The sequence below is a fragment of the Boleophthalmus pectinirostris genome, unplaced genomic scaffold, assembly GCF_026225935.1.
Source record: "Boleophthalmus pectinirostris isolate CB_2022bp ecotype Guang Dong unplaced genomic scaffold, ASM2622593v1 HiC_scaffold_1, whole genome shotgun sequence".
Lineage (NCBI taxonomy): Eukaryota > Metazoa > Chordata > Actinopteri > Gobiiformes > Gobiidae > Boleophthalmus > Boleophthalmus pectinirostris.
In genome coordinates, this window is record NW_026570970.1 from 32,848,168 (window position 1) to 32,861,752 (window position 13,585).

The 13,585-nt window shown below is 38.3% G+C and overlaps 1 protein-coding gene across 3 annotated transcripts in view; it reads left to right on the forward strand.

Annotated features, from left to right (window-relative positions):
- The window catches only part of ankrd50l (ankyrin repeat domain 50-like), a 78,236-nt gene that overhangs the window by 26,168 nt on the left and 38,483 nt on the right, over nt 1-13,585 (forward strand). For 2 of the 3 annotated variants that reach the window (XM_055152589.1, XM_055152574.1), the window contains one exon: nt 12,954-13,073. The gene's annotated coding sequence lies outside the window, so the exon portion shown is untranslated. Of the gene's footprint in view, nt 1-2,118; nt 2,251-12,953; nt 13,074-13,585 lie in introns of those variants that run through there. The other variant, XM_020926994.2, reaches the window with a different exon arrangement.

Here is a 13,585-nt window from a genome sequence, read left to right on the forward strand (position 1 = left end):
TTGATGTCATTAGTGGTGCCAGGAGCCTAAACTGGGGAAGCAGCAGGACAGGACCAGCACCCAAAGAAAATAGAATGTTTTTCTTTTAAACACAAACAATGTATCTTCCTGTTTTTTATCAGTTAAAGGTGCATTGTGTAACTTTTCTGGTGGAGGGTCTGTCAAATGCTTTTCTCCATGGAAATGTTATTGCTTGGTCTGGAATGTTTCACAATATAAATATTTCTATCTTTATGTAGACCAAACTTACATGTCAGATCTGTGGAGAGGCAACCCCGCTCACAGTCAGAATGTCTGTTTTTCAAGATATTTTGAGGTATAAAACCACCTGTAATTGAATAAATGCAAGGTAGAGCTGTTTAATGTCATATTGTGGAACAGTCCAGGCAAAGGATAAAGCAATGACATATCCATGGAGAAAAATATTTTTAACGGGCCCTTCACCAGAAAAGTTACATAATACCTTTAAACCAGTCCTTCTCAAATAGTATTCTCAAACTGTCCCACTATTTGGTGTGCCCTTGGGGAACTTGCTTTTTTTTTTTTTTGCTGTACTAGAATAAAGTGTAATTGCACATCCACTGCAGTAGTTGGCAGTGAGTGTGCGCAGGGAGTATTAGTGCTATAGTGTTGGGTTTTTTGCACTGAGCATACGCACACACACCACAGAGCAGGAGATATGAAGTGCAGAGAACAAACTGTATGTAAACCGTATGTAGTGCTCGACTTCACTGGGACTACAGTGGGAAACGAGGAAAGACCGCTGAGTTTACTGTGTCTTAAAAACGCTTGTTTTTTCAGTGAAAACGTGCCGAATATTGCAACAATCATCCCACTTTCTGAATGCTGCTTCAGTAAACCAGCGAGCACTGTTAGCACATGGTTTCGGTCATGCTGGATGATGCGAGTGCCACGAACTTTAACACAGACATCACCTTTAAAGAGGAGGAGGACACAGGAGCGGACCACCTCATGACGCAGGTGAGCTCAGTGCAGAAAACAGACGGACACATGCTGCTTGTGTCCCGAGAGTCACTAAAACATTTGCTCTTGTATGTAGGCTACTGAAGGTGAGAGTGCGATTTGTCCACGTTTGGTAGTGGTTCTAGTGGGGAGTATCCTGATTCATCAGCCGGTTTTACTTCGTAGAAACTGTCTGACCTCGCAGACAGCTTCTATGACGTTTTTTTCATTTAACCAATCGCTGCTATTTGGTCGTGATGTATGTAATGCGCCGCTAACGGGGCTAACTGGTATATTAAGCTTTTCCCAAATCCTGTAGGAAGAAGGGCTATAACCTCTTTCCCCCTGATAAAATTCACCAAACATTCTCTTTGTTCCGGCTTTAAATCCTCGATCTCGGAATCGTTGACAACACAGAATATATGGCTCTTTGCCGATTGGCTGGTGCCTGAACTCGCACTTCCGGGGTTTTTACGAACCGTCTAGTGTATTCTGATTCCTGACCTAGTCGCTGGAGAGAAATGAAATTGAGTGGAGGCACTAGGTGGCGCCAGCCTGACTAAGTGAGGGGGGGTGATGTGTTTTGGGCCAACATTGTCTAATAAATCATATTACACCAGTTTATAGACCAAAATGGGACATCGACTGAACCAATATCTTAGAACCGATATCCAATCCATCAAAAATGTCTGTATCGGTGCCAGTATCCATTACCAATATCGTATCAGTGCATCCCTAATTCTTTTGACAACAAAGACAAAAATTTAAATGTAAAAATATTAACAAAAAAGTATAGAAATGCATGGTATTCTTGTATTCATTTTTCAGTTCATATTTCAGTCTTCTCTCAAATATTAATGCTTCTAAGTGCTGGAAATGTGCACTGGAACTGAATCTTGATATGAAAATTTCAAATGCAAATCTGTATTAACATATTTCTACAAAATCAGCCTTATTCTCTGCTTATGAAACACGCCACTCCAAGATCCCTAAATGACTGACCCTATCTGAAAACCAGCCAATCAGAGTCTCCTCATATCCACTTCTGAGGAATCGAGGAGTGAAGGTTGTATGAGGAAACGCGCTTTAGAAATGGGATTCAGCCGAGCGCACAAGTCCTAACATGTTGGAAAGGAGGGAGGAGACTTGAAAGAGAAACAGGAAAAACTGGAGCGGAGAGAGAGAGAAAGAGAGAGAGCGAAGAAGAGAGGAAGAGAGGGAGCAGGCAGGACGTGGGAACATTCAATACAAGCTCAAACCACTGCAAAGGACTATGGCACAGACGAGGTAGGTGCTTTTCAGTTGTAAAAAATAAACAAGTTAAGTTTGTGGATGTAGTTTTTTTAAGTTGACAGTTTGTGGATTGTTGTGTACTACTTTGAGAGGGAAGGATTGTGGTTGTTGTAGAAAGGAAAGCATGTTAATAACAGCGTTGCAATCATAGACCGAAATATTAAAGAGAATTAAGCGCTTTTCATAGTAAACAATGAATAGCTTTACTTAATTTTTTTAACTTAACAGTTTGCTGATCATGTCAAACTTGCTTTAAGTTTATAGTCCTTTGTATTGTTGGTTGTTGTAGAAAGGAAGTTGAAGGCATTTGAATATCAACATTTGCAATAGTAAACCTTAAAGAAACATTAGATTAGAAGTAAAGCCCTTTTAAATAGTAAAGAATGAGTAACTTAATTTTTTTAAGTTCAGTTTGTGGATCATGTCAGATTTGCTTATAGTCACTTGTATTGTTGGTTGTTTTAGAAAGGACAGCATTTGGATTACAAAATTTACAGTCATAAACCTAAATATTAAATACAAGTATGAACTTTTCAATAGTAAAGAATGAATAACTTATAACTGGTGAATGTCTTTTTTAAGTTGTGGATCATGCCAGACTTGCTTTAAGTTTATAGCCACATGTATTGTTGGTTGTTGTAGAAAGAAACAGCATTTGCAAATGAAACCCTGAATGAAACATTACGTTACTATTGAAAAGTTAAAGTAATGAATAACCACTTTTTTTAGATCGTGTCAGACTTGCTTTAAGGTTATAGTCACTTGAATTGTTGATTGTTATAGACAGAAAATCATTTGAATTACAACATTTGCAATCATAATCTAAATATTAAATACAAGTACAAACTTTTCAGTAGTAAAGAATGAATAATCTAACTTAATTTTTTAAAGTTAAGTTTGTGGATTGTTTGTGGACTTGCTTATTGTCACTTGTTTTGTTGGTTGTAAAAAGGAAAGCATTTGAGGCAATTGAAGATCTAAATGAAATATTACATTAGAAGTAAGCACTTTTCAATCGTAAAGAATGAATAACTTTGGTGAATGTCATTTTTAAGTTGTGGATCATGCTGAACTTGCTTTAAGTTTATAGTCACATTTATTGTTGGTTTGCAATTGAAAACCTACATGAAAATATTAGATCAGAAGTAAGCACTTTTCAAAAATAATGAATGAATAACTTGAAGTTAACAGTTTGTGGATTGTGTCGGACTTGGCTATAGTCCCATGTATTGTTGGTTGTTGTACAAAAAATAATAATTTGTATAACAGCATTTGCAATTTTAAACCGAAATGAAATATTAGATTAGAAATAAGCACTTTTCAATAGCAAAGAATGAATAACTTGAAGTTAACAGTTTGTGGATTGTGTCGAACTTGCAAATAACTGTAAGTTATAGTCACTTGTATTGTTAGTTGTTGTAGAAAAGACAGCACTTAAATTACAACATTTGCAATCATAAAACTAAATATTAAGTGCACATAAGAACTTTTCAATAGTAAAGAACGAATAACTTTGGTGAACGTAATTTTTAAGCTGTTGATTGTGTCAAACTTGCTTTAAGTTTATAGTCACATGTATTGGTTGTTGTAGAAAGAAAAGCATTTGGATAACAGCATTTGCAATAGTAAATCTACATGAAATATTAAGTTAGAAGTATGAACTTTTCAGTACTAAAGAATGAATAACTTAACTTTTTTAAAGTTCAGTTTGTGGATCACTTGTATTGTTTGTTGTAAAAAAAAAAAAAAGGAAAGCATTTGCAATTGTAAATCTAAATGAAATGTTACAAGTGTGCACTTTATAATAGTAAAGAATGAAAAAGTAAGTTTGTGAATGTCATTTTTAACTTCACAGTTTGCAGATCATGTCAGATCTTTATGTTAGGAAGGTAGTCACATGTATTGATGGTTGTTGTAGAAAGGAAAGCGAAGACTGAGTTCTTAGATTAGGAGCTAAACACGTTTCACCAGCTAAACTCTGATCTGACTTGTTACATGTTACGGATTAGAGAGTCTGTTTGTGTCATACATACTTTTACTTTTACTTGTTTGGCTTGTTCAGAGGGTAGTCATACAGTATGTAGGTAGCTGTTTGAAAGTGTTACATACCAGTTGCAATCAAAGTGTGTTCGCGTTTACAATACTTAAAGGCTCGGTACCTTAGTTTTACTGTCTTAAAACATTAAAAACTAGTTCATCTTTAAACAGTTTGCAGAGGTCCAAAGTTATTCTGAGCTATGAGTTTATAAAGTGCTTTTCATGAAACACTTGCTAGATGCAGACAGCACAGCAGACTTATTTTGACCTCAAGACCTGCTTATACAATATATGTCTGTACTGAGGGAGGGGCAAGACGGCATTTGCTCAAATACATGGGAAAAATCGGTACAGGATCTTTATGTATCTTGTTTTAAATGTCCTGTGCATTGTAGTAGGAATGAATGGTTGTTTATGGAGAGGGCTGGGCAGTGCTTCCTTTGCCGGCTTTGATCACTATATATGGACACTGAAGTCATGTGGGTATGTAGGCTGTAAAGTGTAACAGAAAGCATGATCACACTGTAATGACCAGATTCATCCACACTATATTGAGCAAGTAAGCAATTTATGGTCTTAAGTTTTATGGACTCTTGTGCTTTTAGTCATGTTAGAATGTTGTTACCTCCTCAAAAACATATCCGGAGTTGTGTTTAGTTTCATTTGCGCATGTTTGAGTAATACTTTATTATTAGTCTATTGCTCCAAAGTTCAAAATACTCTGTTCCACCTTGTGATGTCATGTTTACTGATGCAATTCCACCCCTGAACTCTTGGCGGCAGTAGACCTATTGCATCAGTACAACTTAATTTGAGAAGAAACAGACCTGTGGAGGGTTTTTTTTTAACCGTCTATGCTTGAAACGCTTGAACATTACCATTCACAAAGTCGGATTACATTTGTGTATGTGTGTGTACGGGTCTATATATGTGAGAGCTTGGGATGTAACCATATCCAAAACTCACAATATACATCTCACAGTATGATATTTATTGCGATATTTTGGAGAAGCTATTGTAAACAGGATACTTGTTACTTTAAAAATACCTTAACAAGACTCAATGCAAATCAATACTGTCATAATCCCAAGAATTAGTAAATAGGTAATAAAAAAACATATTTCTTCATGTTGTCTGCTCTGAAATTAGTTATTATATATGGAGTTCCCTATATTTCTTAGCTGTTGCTACTATAAAACAATGCATTTAAGCAAATTAACTTGTGATTTGATATATTGTGACACCGCACGATATTATTGAGAGACCTTTGACGATACGATATCACAATATTTAGTTTATTGTTACATCCCTAGTAAGAGCGTATGTGTGCCTGCAGAGGATTGTATTTAATGTATTTTATGCACACAGTATGAATAAATGAGAAAATTATTACAAACTTAACTCCTTCATAACTTTTTATTTGTGTTGGAAAAAAAGGTACTGGATGACTGTCTAAATGTATTTTCACCATACTGAATTAATCATTTGTGTGCTTGGACGTACCTGTGCTTGGCCCCTGAATGTAACATGTGGCCCCTTAATGGTAGTTTGATTCATCAGCCGGTTTCACTTTGTGGAAACCGGTCTGACCCCACAGCATTAGGATTCATTCGCTCGATGGTAGGTGGGTACTTTATTTAATCAATCGCTGCTATTTGGTCGTGACACCTTTCCCCTTGATAAAATTCACCAAACATTCTCTTTGTTCCGGCTTTAAAACCTCGATCTTGGGAATCATTGCCAACACTGAATGTTTGGCTCTTCACTGATTGGCTGGTGCCAGAACTCACACTTCCGGGGTTTTTGTGAACCGTCTAGTGTATTCTGATTCCTGACCTAGTCGCTGGAGAGAAATGAAATTGAGCGGATGCACTAGGTGGTTGCAGCCTGGCTATCTTAATGGCCCTTGTTTCAGAAAAATCCTGGAACCGTCACTGCATCCAAATGATTCTAGTGAAGGTGTATGGAGTTGAAAAACACAGTGAAGCACTTTTGGTATTACCACATGACATCACAAGGTGGAACAGAGTGTTTTCTGAAGAGGAAATCAGCCTAAAGATGCAGCGTTTTTGGTTTAAACATGTGTGAGTGATACAAAACACAGTTCCAGGTCTGTTTGTGATGAGGAAACAACATTAGAACAGATCAGAAAATGTTGTAATTTGGGTCCTTTAAGCATGAAGTTAAAGGGGCAGTATGTAACTTTTCTGGTATTGTGGCATTAAACTTAACTATCTTCATGAAGAGAAGCAGGTCAAGTTACAGGTCAGAACTTTTAAAAGATATTTGTAGTAATAAACACAACCTGCAAGATGGTTTAATGCCATAAAGTGGAACATTCCAGGCAAAGAAAAATACCCTTCACCAGAAAAGTTATGTGAAGTACCTTTTATATTTTCTAGAGGTGGATAGTACTCAGTCACATTTACTTGAGTTTTTAAAGAATTTTTACTTTTCGGAGTACTTTTCTAGCAGCGTATTTGTACTCCTACTTGAGTCATATTTTTATTGAAGTAACAGTACTCTTACTTGAGTATAAAATGTCCATCCTTTTTTCATGTTTCCTGCTTAGTACATTCATTTCAAATTATAGCTCTTGAGTAATTTGAGTAATTTCTTGGACCACTACTTTGTACTTGGATAAGATTATTTAGTAACACTGAGTACAATTTTAGGCTACTCTACCCACCTCTGCAAATGAGTAAGCTAGAATGACATTTAAAACATGGGATCATTCAAGTACTTTTCTTTGTGATGTAATCCAGAGTGAACGGCTGCCTTGCTCTGCTGAGGAGTCTGTCCTGTGTCCAGTTGGCTTCACGTCCTTCCTTCCTTGGGTTGTTTGGTGTGTAGGAAGTCTTTACAGCAGAACGCATTATCACACACAGAATGCAGCGCTCAGTGTTTGGTTAAAAGTGGACTGTGTAACTTTTAGGTTGGGGATTCTTTGCCTGCTTGTTTTTATGGATAAGTCATTGCTCTGCTTAGAATGTTCCACAGCTCTACTTTACTTTTATTCAGTTACAGGTGGTTTTATAAAAGGTATTCTGCAAAAACTACTCGAGCTGTCCCAATAAATGGAAATGTTGAGTTCTTGCCATCTCTTTCAGATAAGAGCTTTAAGTGCTGGGAGAGAGGCTTGATCATAGTCAGTTATTTGAAGTAAATGTATGTAAGACTTTTCCCCAATTGAGCGCCAAATACGGCGTACCTTCCAGTGACCATTACAGGTACTTGCAGTTAAGAAATTATATTACAAAACATAAGGACTAGGATTATATAAGAAGAGACCTGACAAATATTGAGAAATATTTTAGTGATCTACCAGATTTTCCGGACTATTGAGCGCGCTCTTAAGCCTCCAACCCCATCAAAAAACGACCGCGCGCCCCACAATCCAGAGCGCCCTATACACGAATCCACTCAGGTGTCCCAGCACGACTTCAGTAAACTACAAAGCTGCACCACCCGCAGCCACACTCATCACTCCACGTGGACGAGGAATGGAACAGAGGAACAAACCGAAAAAGCGAGTGCAATGTGCCACTTTTAGCCACAACTGAACAACTGAGTCACTGTGATCACGCCAACGATCCAGCGGTCCAAGACAGCACCCTCCCTACACGCCACAACTGAACAAAGCCCAGAGTCACCGTGAACGCACCAAACAAAGTCCAACTTACCCATCTAACTGTTTCGTTTAAAGTCCAGTGCAGTTTATTTGTGAAAAAAGTTTGAAAATAGACCATTTAATGACAGTGTGCCTTATAATCCAGAGCGCCTAATAGCCCGGAAAATACGGTACTTGAAAACTCTGGTATACTGAAAAAGTAGCAAAAGTAAGCAAGATTTACCAAAAATTGTTGATGAGAGTGTCTGATAAAACAAATCATATAAAACAACAATGGGAAGCGGAAATGATTGTGACTTTGGATGATGATACCTCGGAGAGTGTTTGTTCTGGATGTCATAGAGGGTTAGGAAATCAAATTTCGAAGGAGTTTGACGGGAATGTCAAATTAAAGGGATAGTTCGGATTTTTTGACATAAATCTGTATGGCATCCCCGTCATCAGTGTTGTGCATCCACACCGACTTACAACCGAAAGCGTCCAGTGAGCCGAGATACTGGCCCGTTTTGGTGCTGAGGATAGTAGTTCGGCAAGTTGTGTGGGGACTGTTTACTAAAGCGTTTTTCTTCTCAAAGCAATATGTGTTCAAAAGAGTGATACATTTGCATCACAAAACCATCGTCGCCAAAAAAGTCAGATCTCATAATCGCTTGGCGCTTTTTTCTCTCCGTACGTACCACTGTGCGCAGCCGCCAGGTGACAGCCGCGCACGGATCCATCACTTTCTTCAGTTGTTCGGTAGTGTTTACATGCGCAGACCGCCGCCACGCGAGAGAGCTAACGAGAGAGCTAGAGCCATAAGTATATGAGCTTGTATAAGATACATATGAATATATCTAAAAAATGGTGCGAACTCTTGATTATCCAGGCTGTAACAACAAAAATCTGGCTGAATCTCCAAGCACATTTCACTGTTTTCCTGTCACGGACTTTGCGCTGAGGAAACTTTGGCTTCTTGCCTTTGGCTTCAATGTGGAAACCAAACCAGGTAAGAACGAAGAAGTGCCGCTGTGTTTACAAGAGAACAGGCTCAAGAATCAGCTGTAACGCTGTGTGCAGTAAATCACTCAGTGTCATATCACCAGTGAAGCTTCTACAAAACGTAACTTTATAAGTCGACTGTTATTACTATTGTAAATGTCGCGTACACTATTGGCAGCAGCTACGTGGACGTGTGGATGATTCTGTTTCTATTAGTCGTCCATGCTTCAGTCACAGTGGAGGCTCTATGTTCGCTGTATACGAGTTTATAAATGACGTGATGGTGATTGTGGTTCACTCGGTCTCTCACGGCTCCAGCTTCAACTTGTACCACTTCTCTGTCTTTTCTCTCTCTCTCTGCTCGTTCTAACTCCATCTGGTGAAATTCGGCATCAGTATATTCGGGTTCATAAAGATCTCCCCTTGGGTTTGTGGTAAAGGCAAAGTCTTTATTGTCGGTGTCATAATCAGACATGTTGTCGCTAACATTCCGAGCAGTAAACAAAGTGAACCAGGCTCATATACTTATGGCTCTAGCTCTCTCGTTAGCTCTCTCGCGTGGCGGCGGTCTGCGCATGTAAACACTGCCGAACAACTGAAGAAAGTGATGGATCCGTGCGTACGGAGAGAAAATGGCGCCAAGCGATTATGAGGGCTGACTTTTTTGGCGACGATGGTTTTGTGATGCAAATGTATCACTCTTTTGAACACATATTGCTTTGAGAAGGAAAACGCTTTAGTAAACAGTCCCCACACAACTTGCCGAACTACTTTCCTCAGCACCAAAACGGGCCAGTATCTCGGCTCACCGGACGCTTTCGGGGGGTAAGTCGGTGTGGATGCACAACACTGATGACGGGGATGCCATACAGATTTATGTCAAAAAATCCGAACTATCCCTTTAAGATTCTTTAGAACCCCACTGAAAACTTTTATTTCGAAATGTAGTCTTAGTGACACATGTTGGAGGAATTGTGGACTTGTGGGCGACCAGACTCACATATTTTGGAACTGACCCAGTATAAAACCAGGGTGGCCGCAGGGTTTTAAAGGTCTTAAAAAGGTCTTAATGAAGGCCTTAAAAAGTCTTAAACTATGTTGTCCAAGTCTTATTTTTTTCACAAAGGTCTTAAATTTTATTAGCCTATTTTTTTTGTACCGGGCTGCAGTGCAATGTTAAACGGAGGGAGGGAAAAAAAACAACGTGAACTCATGTAACGTGAATAAACATCTAATTTGGAGTATGTGCAAAAAATACTGACACTGGCGGCAATGAGTAAACGATCAGTAGAGTGGAGGAAGACGTGGGATGGATCATGGGGAAGTGTCGGTTTAATCCACAGTGGCTCTTAGATTGTAGATATAGAACCGGTAGTTGGTTGGTCATTATTAGAATTGAATCTGGTGTTTTTCGCCCACATAATGGGTGCGATGTTGGTCTTAATTTTCATTTAAGTGGTCTAAAAAAGGTCTTTAAAAAGTCTTAAATTTGGGGTAGTCAAACCTGGGGCTACCCTGAAACGTTTCTGGATTGATGTTAAAGATGTTCTACAAAATATATTGGCTGTGAACCTGTTGATGGTCCAAAGATCTTTTTGCTTGATACATTTCCTGATGGTCTCTCATAATCGGAGCTTTCTGCTGCATCTTCTTCTGATGACTGCGAGGAAAATGATCACTATCTACTGGCTGAAACCTGAAACACCGACCATTGATCAGTGGATATCAAAAATCAGACAAGTTTATTCCATGGAACTGTTAACGGCTCAACTACAGCTCAAGGTGACAACTTTTGAAAAGAAATGTTGCCCAATTATTGACTTTTTCAAATAAGACACGTATGCCTTAACATGCCTTATCTTTATTTATTTTTTAAAATACATTTTTACCTTTTTTTTCCTCTTTTCTTCTTTTAGAGGGGGGGAAGAGGGGGGAAAAAAGTAAATATATAAATTTTGTGAAGGCCCGGTCTCAGGACACTTGATGTGAATTGATTTGTGGCAATAAAAGTAAAAAAAAATAATAATAAAAGGCATTCTGACTGTGGTTTCTGAAGGTTTAATGCCATACTGTGAAACATTCCAGACAAAGCATTTGGTGGACCCTCTACCAGAAAAGTTACACAATGCACATTTAAAGTCGTATTTACCTTGAAGACAATGTACTATATCTTTGTTTATTCATTTGGCTGCATCCACTATTTAAAAAAAAACAACACACAACAATTTTGTTAAAGACACAATGTGTAACTTCTCCATGGAGTTAGATTATGCCATACTGTGGAATATTATAGCCAAAAGGAGCAACATCTCCATGGAAACAAGCAGGAAGACTTGTTTCAGTGCAATAAATCTGAGCTTTTTGTTGTTTGTTTTCTGATTTGTTTTTTTAACCACAAACTGGCAAATAAACTAAACTAACCTAACCTCCCCTCAAACAAAACATGCTTTTATTTAGTCTATTTTTGGGGTAAATGTTACAAACTGTGGCTTTTGTATTTAGTCTAGATGAACTTGATTGATCCACAAGGGAAAATTATTTGCACATTCTCTGGATTTATGGTTATATGGGTCTGTTGGACTGAGCTGAGTGTACTTTTATGTCACATATTATGTTTTAATTAGTTCCGCTCACGAAATGAAATGATTCACCTGCTTGTCACATTTTATTACTTTGCTTAGAGTTTTTCACATTATAACATTATACTGACCTTTTAAATGGTCAAGTTACAGATCAGATCATCAGTAATGGATAGATTTAGTTTTTGTTTCATTTGTTTCCATGGAGATGTTATTGCTTTGTCTGGAATGTTTCACAGTATGGCATTAAACCTTTCTGTCTTCATGGAGACCAAACCAGACCAAGTTCCAGGTCAGATCTGCGGAGAGGCGATCCCGCTCACAGTCAGAATGCCTGTTTTTCTAGGTATTTTTGAGCTATAAAACCACCTGTAACTGAATAAATGTAAAGTAGAGCTGTTTAATGTCACACTGTGGAACATTGCAGACAGAGCAATGGTGTATCGATAGAATGCACCTTTTAAGTTGAAAAGAAAATGGTTATCTCTACTTTACTTTAACTTTACTACATTTGAGAGCCAGTATCTATACTTTCTACTCCACAATTTTTAAACAGGACTGAAAAGTAAAAGTATTTTTTATAATTATTTGAGACCTGCTGAAAAGGATGAGGGGTTATTTTTATATAGTTCATATTCTGAGCAAACAAAAGCATACGAAGAAAAACGGCTTGAAAAAATCAATCAGTTGAACAAAATTCACCCCAAATCTTTATTAGTATCACTACATTTAAAGCCTTCTGAGTAGTGTTGTGGTACTCGAGACCAGTCTTGGCCTCGAGACTGTTTTTTTTTTTTTTTTTTTGTGGTCCTGGTCTCATCTCGGACTTAACCGCATTTGGACTCAGTCTTGCCACAGTCTCGAAGGCACTTGGACTCAATTTGGACTCAGTCTTGTCTCGGTCTTGAAAGTGCTTGGACTCGGTCTTGTCTCGGTCTTGAAAGTGCTTGGACTCGGTCTTGTCTCGGTCTTGAAGGTGCTTGCACTCGGTCTTGTCTTGGTTTCGAGGTCTGACACTCGACGAGTAATAAAATGGAGATAGATTTATAAAAACATTGATATATATGTGCCAAAATAACTATAAAATACAAATAAATGTCAAAAATTACAATGATGTCTTGATTTGGTCTCGATGGGCCGTGGTCTTGATCTTGTCTTGGTCTCGACCCTCAGAGGTTTTGGTTTTGTCTCAGCCTTTGGAGCCTGTGGTCTCAGACAGGTCTTGGTCTCTGTTAGTGTGGTCTTGACTACAATACTACTTCTGAGGTCTCAAAATGCACGAAATACATATACTTTTTACTCTGAGTACATTTTTAAATGTGTCAAATGAAATAAAGTTTTGTATGGCACTCGTACATAACAGAGAAAAGAGTTAGGAGTAGTAACAGCCTGAGTGTGCTCTTCTTTCTTCATGCATGTGTGAATAGTCAGTCTGTTGTGTTGACTCTGGTCCATTCTCTCTTTGACAGATCTCTCCCCAAACCTCCAGGAGCAGAGCCATGAGAGACCGTCACCATGGAAGTCCTCCTTCAACTAATGTATTCACAAGAACTCAATCGACAAGATGAACAAGAGGAGATTTGTGAAAAGTAAGTGATTTGATGTTTAACAAAAGAAACCTAATGCTGTAAGATGTATGATGGTTAGGGACGCAAAGAGACAAGACAAAACAAGAAACTGGATCCACGAGAACGAGACCAGACAAGATTTATATGACATTTACATTAAACAAATTGTGCGGATGATTTCACAGTTTGGCATCACTTTTTCAAACGTATTTTACATTTATACCTGCTGTCATTCTGTCTCTGCTTTTGGGAACTGCAGCTTCTGAAACTTGGCAAAGAAAACAGTGATTGACCTATTGTGACCTAAATAATCACATGTATCGATTGGTCAAATAATGGTAAGATATCATGTACAGTTTATAGATGCCTCGTGAGGGTAATTCATCCTCTGCATTTGACCCATCCTTCAACTAGTGAGAAGCAGGGAGCACTTGCGGACCCGTCTCCAGATCTTGAGCTAGTCTGAGCTGGAGGATTTTACCTATACTTTACATGTTTTGGTTTGATGGGGGAAACCGGAGTGCCCAGAGGAA